We start from the raw sequence: 12,708 nt of genomic DNA, 5'->3' as shown, positions 1-12,708 counted from the left end.
AATACCTGGAACTCCCCGCCAGTCGGTTAGAACTGAAGAAGCCCCTTGGATGACAGGTGAAACGTCTTCAAGTATCTACCACCAAGTCCAGTTGCCCTCGATTCAACCCTCCTTGGATTATGTGTTTCAGACATGGCTCAGTTATTTAAAGTTGTTCTGTACCTTTTGAGGTTTCCTCTTTGGAGAACATCGGAAAAAAATCACAGATGGATCACGAAACAAGTGACAAGGATAAAAGAATATACATAGATTAAATAAGCCAACAGATACAAAGATAATATTACTCCTGAAAACACTGTATATATTTATATAAACACTGTATATATCAAACTGCAATATATTTGCTCAATACAACAATATTTTGTCATTAGATATTCTTATCCACTGTAAAAAATTGACCATACAAACAGCTCTTGCTGCACCTGGGAGTCTTCAGTGATTTAAATGACACACAAAGACAATAATGTAGTAGGTACAGTACAGTAGCTCCCTCTTTGCTTCTTGTAGTAAAGGGAGAATGACTGAAAGAAACCAGAGAAGTCACATGATAGAAGCTTAATATGATCTCTTCGTCTCTCTTTTTGGGTAGCAGAGAAGGAATTACTGATGGAAAACAAAGAAGTCGCATAATGTTATGGTAACTTAATAACACTCCCCCACCACCCCTCCCCCTGTGCCTTTCTCTCTACCTCTGCCTATGTGTGTGTGTGTGTCTCAGTTGCTGACTCTGCAGAGCTTTACATTGACCAATGTTCTAATTATAGAACACACACGAACGTGTTTGACTGGTATGTGATGTGATTGTGTGTGTGTCCTGTCCTGTGTACCTTTCTCCTCCCCAGAGAGTTTAAAAAAAGATGCAGATCTGTGTGCAAAACATCCATGCATGTATAGACTTTGTATGTATGCAGCCTGCATGTGTAATGCAGGCTTTCCTATATACTCATTTGACTTTTTAGTGCATGTGTACATGTGTCTGCATTTGGCTGTTTCTACTGCATGCATGCGTGGATACATATAAGTCACTTTTGGTCAGACCATTGAATTTTACTTTATTTTTAAATGTTTTGCTATAATCCCAGACTCTGGCCACAAATACAGACTGAATTGTCTTTTATCCATGGGACTTTTGGATGGAAAAGAAGAAAGGAGGAGGGAAGGGAATAGAGGGGGGAATGAAAGTAGAAGGAAAGTGTGGAAAGATGGGAAGAGGCTCACAGGAACCAGGGAGACAGATGGGGGGGAGAAGAGAGGATGTGGGACTCTAGGGGGTCATTTAGATAAAGGCAGAAGGAGAGGTGAGAAAAAAGTGAAAAGAGAAGGAGTGATGTACACAGAGGGAGGAGAGTGGGATGAAGAAGGAGCTGCAGCACTTGGAGACATAGGGAGAGCAGCTGAGGCGTTCAGGCTTTGGTATGCTTGAAATAAACTATTTCGGACCATGTCTAAAGGAAGAAGTGTTAGTAGCTGTTCCAAATGGCCACGCTCAAATCAGGGATGCAAAGCTTGCTGTCACAGAGGGAGATGCGATAACCATTCAAATAGGGATAATGGTGCACACGTTCACACAGTCTTTCTTCAAAGGCATTCACTGTGTTGCACTTGGTTGGAGGTATGAGAGAGAAGTTCAAATCACATACTTTCTCACCTCCACTATCACGGCCAATTGCTGGGTGAAGTGTGCATGTTTGTCAGATCTGGAAAGTTACAGAAATTGTTGGACACAGTTCCCCTGATTATCAGAAAGGTGTGTTGGATGGGAAATCGGACACTGTTTGATGATGAGACAAACACTATGGCCTCATTTACACCTGGTATTGACATGTGATCTGTATCTGGATACATTATCTGGATAATGGCATCCGATCCTTGGGTATTTGCATTTTTTCCTGGCAATAAAATGCATTATCTCAGTTGTGCGCGCATTGTGATCGGATCTCAATATACAAATTAGCTAGGGTGGTGTCAAAGCAAGCAATGCCCCAAACGGATGTCATTCATTTCAAAATCCCTTGAAGACCTGCGAGCTACTGTTTGCTTTAGTTTGCAGGAAGAGGTGGAGCTAGGTGACCTTTCAACTAACTGGGCCTTTTTTTTTTTCTTTTGATCACTTAAAATCCAAGCGTCCGATGACTAAAATCCTTTTTGTGGTTAAAAAATGCAGTTAAAAACAACCAGGATTTAAAAAGGTGTATCATAAAATGAGGCTTAAAACTGGATAAAAGTCAGATTGAGACTGCATTTCTGACAGCATTTCTGTTGGGCAGCCACAATGCTGACACATGCATTGTGGCAGCTCTTCTTGCAAAGAGAGCATGATCACAATGCAAATGCGAAATGTATAGCCTATAGGTTTAGGTATATAGGGGTATATGTTTGAAGCATACTGAGACCTTTACGGTGTGTTCAGACTGAACACAAAGCGACTTTTAGAAGTGACACAATAACACGTAAAATCAATATGAAGATGCAAGTGGATACAGACAGATTCACATTTGATTCTGGTGGCACAAACGGAGACAAAGATACTGTATGTTTACAAGAAAATTGGCTCTTATTTTGAGGTTTGTGACTCCACTTCATAGATCTATCAAGACGAGGAGGAAAATAGACAGAACTGGACTTCCTGGTAAATTCTTAGATTAGTGATAATTTGAACTTTAAAGCACCCTTACACCACTTGGAGTGGGTCAGGGCATATTGTAAATTGCTCGCTAGCTATAGGTAACTTCTGTAGAGTCAACGCATTGGCTTTTTGGGGAAAATAAACATGACAAACCACTTTGGCATGGAATAATAATGAAATATGCTTCACTAGTGCATTCACTCACAGCATTAGGAGGGAAAGGAAAGAGGCAGCAGAAACAGAGAAGGATAAAGAAAGAGAGAGGGGTCTGGTGTAAAGGAAATCTCTGTCATTTGGGATAGTGAAGAGCACAAGTGGACCTCCTCTCACTATGGAAACAGGTTTGGAGCTCACTGAGTGGCCATTGTTGTGAAAAAAAACCCTTACAAATAGTTGAGAAGGGGAATGGGAGAATGGAGAGAATTTTGTGTGAGGGCAGAGAGAGATGGAGGAAAAGAAAGAGAGAGGGAAGAGAGAGAACACAGGAGAAAGGGACAGCCAAAGTGGGAGGCTGAAGGGAGAGAGATAAAAACAGACACAATGTAAGGATTTGGGGTAAGAGAAGGGTGAGAAAGTTTGAAAGAGAGGGAGAGAGGGAACCGGAGAGGAGGAGGAGAGAGGCCTGGAAAGTCAGAGAGAAAAAGGGAGGGGGAGAGAGAATCCAGCCATTCATCCATGCCTCTGGAGACGGACGCAGTCTGAATTCAGGATAACTCATTCAAAATGCCAACTCCACTTTGTCCCACAGCACCTCTGTAAGTCTCTGCTATAGTTACCAAGTGGCTGGGACACATCCAGAATACCTTAACACTATGATTGACAGCAATTTCTAGTATGTGACACCCACCCACACACACATACACACACACACACATGCACACCACATAACACACTGCATGTCCTTCATGCAATGTTGTTTTGGGGCAATAAACATGTTCAGAGCAGCACCCTGGAAAGACATGTTCGTTACTAATGTGTCAGCTAATGGGGATTCTGATGATAAATAATACACATCATGCGCACATATGCATGCATACGCAGGACACACACAAACACACTCAGGACGCCCGAGGAAACATGCTGGAGTGTTGTCAGAACCCCACAATCTATCTTCCCTGGCACTAGAGAGCTTCCTTAACCCTGTCAGATAATTGGTCTCCGGGGATACAATGCTGCTTAAAGCTAAAACTTAAACCTTAATAAGGCTGTAAACACACACACACAAACGTAAAAATTACTGACATACGCAAGACTCAGGCATGCAAGATACAAGCACGCGTACACACAAACACGGATATAGATCATTCGAGTCTGTGTTGCTATAACCAAAATCAGAAGTGATAAATGCTGAAGTCATAAAGAAACAAGTCAATCAATTAGCCTCTCAGACAACAAGAGCAACACAAACACACTGGCACACTGTCCTGGTTGTACTGCAGTTTTCACCCGGGCATTAGTGTTTTCTTCTTCTTTTCTTCCAGCTTTTGCTTTGCAGTTCTATGTTTTAGAAATGGCAGCACATCCCATAGGTGTTTTGACCGAGCTCTCTTCATGTGTGTCTGCATGTGTGTGTGTGTGTGTGCATGTCTCTGTGTGTCTATACGTGTAAGTCTGTGTGACCTTGTCAGGAGCGTTCCTATTTAATCATCTCGGGGAAATCTCAAACATTCCTTTAAAATTGAACATGAAAGGTAACCTTCTCTATTTTTATTCGCTGTCTCTCAGCAGAGAACCAGGGAATCATCTTTTTCACTCTGCCTGGGATCCGTGGAAGGTGCATGAATAGGATGGAGAGAGAGGGAGAAAGGAAGAGAAAATGACACACGCACGCACGCACACACACACACACACACACACACACACACAGAGGAAGGTGGGGACAGAGAAAAGTTAGAGTGAGTGGGTAGACAAGGGGGAAAGAGTGACTGAAAGAAGAAGAGTGACAACAAGACTTGAACTAAGTTAGAGAGAGAAAGTGAGGCACAAGAAAAGAAAAAGAGGGAAAGGAGCTGCTGGTAAAGGATTAAGGCAAGATAAATATTTGGTATAGTCCTGAATTGCTGAGTAAGATGTCCATTTAACAAGGTGCAGACAGAAGATGCTGTAATGAGGTAGTGGTTCATTGTAGCGAACTCCATTTGAAGTAACTTGGAGATCTGGAAATGCAGCACAACCTGCCAGTTGCTAGATAGTGGTTTAATGACAGCTTGTCATTATGATACATTGGTTTCCACAAATGGATGTTACCAACACTTTCACACTCGCAGTAGCACCTGCAAAAGGTGTGTGTGACCACTATGCACAAGCATTAACCACTCACCCTCATCAGACACACTCTTCATGTCTATCAGGCTCCTTTTCTCTTTTTTGCTCTCTGTCAGAAGCGAGGGCAGCTGGATAAGTGGTGGTGTTGGCTGAGCCTGAGGCGAGAGCAGAGAGACCTCACGTTTGGCTGGGCTGAAATATTTAAGGAAGCCATCCAAAGCCTGTTTCACTCAGTCAGTACCCAGTGGGTCAGTCCCATCAGAGACCAATTACAAGTACTGCTGAGCCACGGATGAAAGGCTCGATCAAAGGAAACAATGTACAGAGATATAGAGTATGCACATACGTGGACGCTTATGAGCATGCGCAGACGAAATGACAGATGCATGCACATGAACGTGTTGTGCATGAGCACACGTGTACATGCTTGCGCACTTTCTCATTATCTTTTCTTCTATTTCTATTGTCATCTCTCCCACCAGCTTCTATCTGTGTGTCTCTTGATTCTTATTTCTCTGTTTCTTAACAAACACAATAATCCTTCTGTCTTTGACTGCTCCACCAAATCCCAGAGGCTTCACTGTAACAGTCACATAGACCCACGCACCAAATGTTCAACTTCCAAACAATATTTACCAAAAAAGTGTCTTCCTATGAATGTGGAATTAACCAAGGACAGTGAGAAGTGAGCTGGTGCGCAGTCAGTCACGAGCAAGCACGCACGCACACAGTCTGTCCACTGGTGACTCACTCTGTCTGCAGCACACACTCACATGCACATTATCTTCTCATTGTGACATGCAGACACACACACACACACACACGCCAGTACAGCATAAATCATTCATAATGATCATTAAAAGGAGGAGGGGGGGGGGGGGGGGGGGGGGGGGTAGGTAGGTGGAATAAATCGCTCCTCTAGCCCCCTCCCTTAGTCATGGTGATGTGAACTGACAGGCCACCAGATAAGGAGCAATTACCCAGAGTCATCTGGGCCAGGGAGCATAAGGCACCGACACACACACCGATGGTTACACTCAGTACACACACACACACACACACACACACACACACACACACACACACACACACACACACACAGGTATACAGGTATACAAATACACCTGAATGCAGACACACACACTTACTGTGACACTGACATGCACACATCACACATGCAAATAGACTGACACACATAAGCACGCACTGACACAAATGATCTTGCTCACTCACACTCACACAGTGCACTTACTTTGATTTATTCCTCTTTTTCTTCCTGGCTAGAGGGGAAAAGGTTCTGTCTTTCTCTGTCTTCCTTTTCGTAAGCCCCAGGGAGAAAAGGCACTTAAGATAACATAGACACGACACATGTTGAACTGGGGCTGCTGCTGAGACATACGGAAGCAGAGGAGAGGGGAACAAGAGAGCTCTATTCAAACAAAGATAAAATACCTCTTCTTGACTGGCAAATGACAAAGCCTAGAGGCTGGGACTGGATTGGGACAGTTTAGCACTCACTGTATTTACATTATAGTTCTTCCTGCTTGGCAGTAATGAATTTCATTTTAATGGGAAATCCCCTTTATTGTGTCATTTAAAGCAATTCCCACTTTTTGAAACCCCTGTAACATATTTAAATAAAAAACATTCAAGTAATAAGTAATTTTGCTGTGGTTTACTGTCAGTTGACTTATATTTTAATCTAGTGAGGGAGTACATTTATTTAATATGTAGAGCCATTTTTAATAAATATATTTATTTTTTTAATATAAGCATATAACTATGTCTAATTAGTAAGTCTGCTGCATTATCAATTTAGACTTGGCAGACTAACCTTAAAGAGTAGATGGAGTAGATGCAATGTAGCACAACCTGCTTGTCTTTAGAGGCTTAGCCAAGATCAAATCTTTTTTGCAATTTGACTACCCTGACAGATTTTTTTTTCACTTTGCGCATGAATACCATGATCTACCAAACACTTTAAAGGTCACGTTTATCCAAGGCAAAAAGATTTATATTTTGCCACAGGAATGTGTTATAGCATTTAAACATGACCCAAAGAAGTAGAATTAGAGAGAGCTGATGTCATTGCAAAAGGGATGACCAACATAGATGTCCTAGACCTTGTGCACAGAGGATGCCAGAGCTGAGCTCACACAGTGTGATTAATTACAGCAAAATTATTTTCCTAAATTTTTATGTAAGGCTCATTAAATGAAGCCTCTGAGCCTGTGAGAACATCTGCAGTAGCTGTGAGAGTCACTCATTGAAAGAGAGGCACTTTGCAAGAAAAAGGTTGCATCAAGACTAGAGAAAAACAAAGAGAAAAACATGTTGGAAGGTGTTATTCTGTCCTCAGAATAACAAAAAAGAAAGTTTTTTATTTTTCAGGTTTATGTATTATGTGAGCAACATTCAAACTACAAAGGGTGAAAAGTTTAAAAGTTTTGCATAGAATGTCACCCCACAGGAAATCCTCTGAAACTGTCATTTTGGAGTTGATAAGACGTGCAAAGGTGAGGATCTCAAATAGTTCCCCCCATATGTGGGGATTTGTACTTTTCTGGTCTGAAAACATTTCACGCAATATATTGCTGTCTGCACCGGATAAATTGGCCCATTTGTTAGAAATGAGCTGGTTTGATATCTGATACATGTGTTCTGTCAGCATGTCCTTGATAAGATGCAGATCCCCATCCTCCCTGTTCACTTCAAAACCCAGTAAGCAATGTCTCAGAAAATGTAATAGCCTCAGTAAACTCCCATTATAAGTTCTATTTCACTGTCATTCATCAGTTCATAATAATGATACCAGAGGGAATAGATAAAACAACAAAAACACTTAACAAACATCCACAAAAAAATGGACATGCCCTGAGGTAGCTTAATCACAAACAATGCTGAACAGGTGGGTAAGGTTTGCTGGCAATTAGCTGCAATTTTCCAGCAGTGAGGATCAGAAGACAACTAATAAGCTCATGACAGCCCAACTTAGTGCCGTGACAACACATCCTAAACAGAAGCATTGTGCAAGCATCATAGAAGACATTTCACAGCAGAAAAAGCACGGGTGTAAATGAAGACATTAATGATGGCTGAATTACATTTAACTTGTTTAGTTTCAGGGTCCCATTGCCATGCATGTTGGCTCACTGTCACACTGTTATAGCTTACTGGGACACTTGAATGCAGAGTCATGTCTGTGACAAAAGGCCTATCACTAAAGAGTAGTTACAAGTTGAAACTAACTAAAATGGAGATATATTGATAGATATTTCGTCTGCTTTTCAAATAGTGGATAAAATTGAAATCAAACTCAAACTTTAGTTCTTCTTAAGATGTTACTGAAATAGAGGACGCAGCTGTCATCTGTGCTGCTGGTTGGAGGTTGCTGCTGGGGCCACTCGGAGAACTATAAATAAAAGACAGCATCAATATATAACAAAGAAAGTCAGTATTCTCTTGACAGCATGCAAACTTTGTATACAGAAAGGGCAAAGTCAGCAAGCAGATTTGTTTTTAAGTTCTTTATCCTCAATTTGATGTCAGAAATGAGCATGTTTACTTCAGTATAATTTCTTTCTTTCTTTTTTTCTCCTCCTCTCATTCCGCTCTCCTTCCTTCACCTTTTTGATTTCAAATACTATCTAACTGGAGGGAGCTGAACAAGTTCAAAACATGTACCAGACCATGTGCCTGCCCAGTGCGCACTGACACGATGCAGTGCTGCCGCTGAAGTGATGCTGTGGAGACGATGTAGCCCCCAGGCCACACATATGCGTCAGGCCAGGGTTGAGAACAGTAAATAGCAACGCTATTATTTAACAGACTGCAGAGTCAAACGCAGCTGCAATGTGTGACCTTTACATTGCTGGTGGGCTAATACAAAAATGAAGAGCGAGCAAGAGAGGTGGAGAAAAGAAACTGGGGGAGCAGACACACCCAGATGAGCACATACACATTCACCCACACAGTCGTATTTGCGCATACGTTCACATTTTAAATTAAGCATTCATGTATGAGGATCTAATGCTGTTATTAGCGATGCAGAAGATACTCACACACACAGAGCCACGCACACTTGCTGACTGTTGTGGTCACACTATGTTAGCACCATACACAAAAAGGGTGTGTGTGAGTGCGTGTGTGTGTGTGTGTGTATGTGTGTGTGCATGTGGTAAATCAGGCAATTCTGCAGTGAAAGTGACTGTCAGACCTGACTATTGCAGGGATGTGCTGATAGAGAGGTTTTAAAGCAGCAGACTACTGCCTAAGGCCTAGAAGAACTCGGAAAACGAGGATGGGGGGTGGGGTGGGGGGCAAACAGTGGAAAGGAGGAGAAGCAACAGAGATAAAGAAAACAGGAATGCCGCAGAAAATAAACAAGGTTATAGAAATGAGGAGGGAGGCGACGAGCAAGGGATTTGAGAGAAGTGGGAACCAAGGTCAAGCCAGTGAAGCAGAGAAAGAAAAGAGAGAGAAAGGTGAGAAAGGAAAGAAAAGAGGGACGGAGAGAACGAGTGATAATGAAAGAGAGAGGGAGGAAAGGAGGGAGGGCTGGGGGGGAGGAGGAGGTGGAGAGTGAGACCTTTGCATGATAATTCGTTCATTAGGAAAGACCTTGACCGAGAATTTTCTCTCTACATCACAATCTCCTGACTCTGCTCCTCCTCTCTTTCCTCCTTTTCTCCTTCCCTGCCCCCCCCCCCTCTACCCATCCCTCCTCCCTCTTCCCGACACCTCCACAACCCACTCTGCTTAGTTTTCTCTTTTTCTCCCCCTCAACGTCACTGTTCTCTCATTATAGAATCCCTACTCAGCAACTCTAAGACATGAAGGCATGGCGAGAGAGCAAGAGAGAGAGATACAGAGAAAGACTATGACAGCCTGCCATCATGTGACTTCTCTCTGTTCTGAATTTCGCCCTCTTCTACAAGCCTACTGTGCATTCACATCGAGTATCCCCTTCTCAACTGGGGGTTTCAAGTGCCCTGAGTTTAAATGAGATAAATAAGTCCTTTCAGGAGAAAATGAGAGATGGGGACAAAAGTGATTTTTTTTAAACAGGCATGCACTTTGGCAAACAAATGTGAAATCAATAAGGAATACCCATTGACATGTAAAGTGTGCCCAATCAGCTGCATACAAAAGAACTGCAAGGATATTGAGGCTCATAAAGTGAGAAAAATATGCTTTGAGTGAATAATTAACTTTAAGCAAAAAACTAATGACACTGGATCACTAAGAGATAAAATAGACAACACAGACTTTGTGGTTTATTAAAAATGTAAATGTTGTCACACACAGCAGTTACAAGGAAAGGTGGGCTTCACTGTTCTGGCCCATTTCGTAAGTTGAGTAAGACCAGCAGAGACAAAGATTGTAGAAATCCATTGTAAATCCAGCTGATCAGGGGGTCAGGAGAATGAAAATGAAGGCACAACTTAAAAAAAAAAAATGCTATGCTTCACCAGCTCCTACACACCCCCACACAAACATCAACTTTGACTGCCTAAAATCTACAATGCCGGTAGTCATTACAAGCCAGATAGATAAATACACACAGCAACACAATCTTCAAACATTATTCAATTTGGCAACATCATCCCAGACAAGTCAACAGTCAATGTACTCTACATTAAAAAGGAATCCTGTGGAGCACTGTGACCACTAGTGGCGCTATTGAGCGACATTTAACAGGTCCCATGAGAGACTCTTAAGGACAGTTATGATGTGCAAAGGCAGGGTTGCGTGACGAGTGGGCAGCTGAAGGCACTGAAAGGCTACTATTTGATAGTCTTGCTAATTAAACTGCTGTAAAGATTGTACTGTAATCAGTGGACAATATAACTGTCCTTGGAAGTTATTCAAACTCCCTTCTTTTTGAGGCCAATTTGAAAGTGATTGAATGTTACTGTGCTGACAGTGCTATTTGCAGAATTGCACCAATTGGCAGAAAAATTTGTAGCTTATAGCGGAATTTTCCATTTCCCAGTATGGTTAATAATAGTTTGGCTGATATCTTTCTACACTGGAGCCAAAGGCAGCAAAGAGATGCAAAGAAGCAGTGAAAAAGCTGAATGGTGAGAACAAAACGACAAAGCCCAGACATACCAAACCACCTGACATGTATTCAACACCATAGATGTCACCAGAAACCTGTGCAGGTAGGACTTCATGCCAGACTGTATAGAGCGACTGCAGCAACTAGAAGGTTACTTGCTGTCTGCAAAACAGGAAGTCAGAGCAAAGACTAGTGGTCAAGGACAAATGTGTAATGTACCCTTCAGAGGAGGAAGTATCAAATAAATTTTACATGTGTCTATTTCTACTGTAAAAGAGGCAGGCCAGATTAGGGAACCATCGTTGGCAGCCTAGGGGGAGACTCCAAGAAAAGAGTGAACAGCTTGCAGCTTGTGAGCATCGCTGTCTTCCCTGCATAGAGCTCAGAAAAACAGAACTGTGTGGTAGATTCCTCAGACGAGGAGGTGTCCGGCTGGATTCAAACGGAGCTGAAATGCAGGTTTTACCTGCCATTGACTGTGTGATGCCAGCTCAGTGACTATTAGTGTAACAGCGTGTTTGATTTGGGGCTACTCCCAGGTGGGACTATTTGTGTACTAACTCTGCCTTTTCCTGCAACCACTCCTACACCCATTGCTGTGAACATGACCTTGGTTAACTTGTGTGATTAAATGGACACAGTGGGAAAGAAGATGTAACAAGGGAAACACTGTATTTATTTTATCTTAGTTGTGCAGCGCAATATCATACAGTAGAAAGAGAGCTTTTGTCATCAGTAGCAACCACGCTGGTGAGAACATTTAGCTGGCTTAGCTACATTTAACCTCTCAAGGGAAATTCCATTTTCAGACTGCAATGCTGAAACTTGCCATACTGCTCCAAGGTGTCCATCTTTGGGTATGGATCAATATGGCTTATAATAGATCTGTTTGGGTATGTTTCACACTGCAGTCTGTGCTCATCTCGATTCCACTTCCCTCAGCTCAAATAGCTTAACACAGGCTCAGGTATTGTTTATTGGAAGACAATAATGTGTATACATTTCTAACTCACTGTTGCAACTGCTCTCCAGGAGTTAATGATTTTACTGTTTCATGATGTGTTTAACAAAACTGCCGGCAAAGACTGGAGAAGGGAGTAGATGCTATATCTAGTGTCTTAGATTAAAACAAACAAAAAAAACATGAGTTGTTATGTTGAGCTGCAATTAACCCTTCAATATGTCCTGATGAAAAATGAGATCCCCACTGTGGTATTGAGCTCTGGTGATGCTGAGGCCAGTATTGCTTGCAGGGCCAGTGTTAAAAGAGGTATAAGGAGGGCTGGTGACTCTGCTTAAGGACACTGAGGAAACTCTATCAAGAGTAACTTATAAATCTATATCACTGCACCATCAATAGCTGTCTGGAAGCTTGCTCCGTTTCTGACAGGAGAGCCCTTCAAAGGGATTTCTCCAAACACTGGTCTGTTTAAGGGGGAACCTATTATGCTTTTCCTTATTTTCTGTCATATATATAATTACAATGTAGTTACAATGTCAGATGTCATATTAAATGTAAGTTTCAAATAATGAGGTAAACGTACATAGAAGTAATCCCTGTGATCAAAAAGCTCAGGCTTCAGACTGCTCGGAATGATAGGTTTCCAACAGTTTTCTACTTTCGAGATGAGCTGATCGTGACGGATATGGTCATCTGCTCCAGGCACGGGGCAGGGAGATACTATACAGTCGTTTAGCGACAGCAAAATAACATTTTACTAGCTATGTTACCTTTGTTATTTCTTGACAGCAG

This window comes from Thunnus thynnus, chromosome 3 (assembly GCF_963924715.1).
Source record: "Thunnus thynnus chromosome 3, fThuThy2.1, whole genome shotgun sequence".
NCBI classification, from domain to species: Eukaryota; Metazoa; Chordata; class Actinopteri; order Scombriformes; family Scombridae; genus Thunnus; species Thunnus thynnus.
This window is presented reverse-complemented; position numbering follows the sequence as displayed.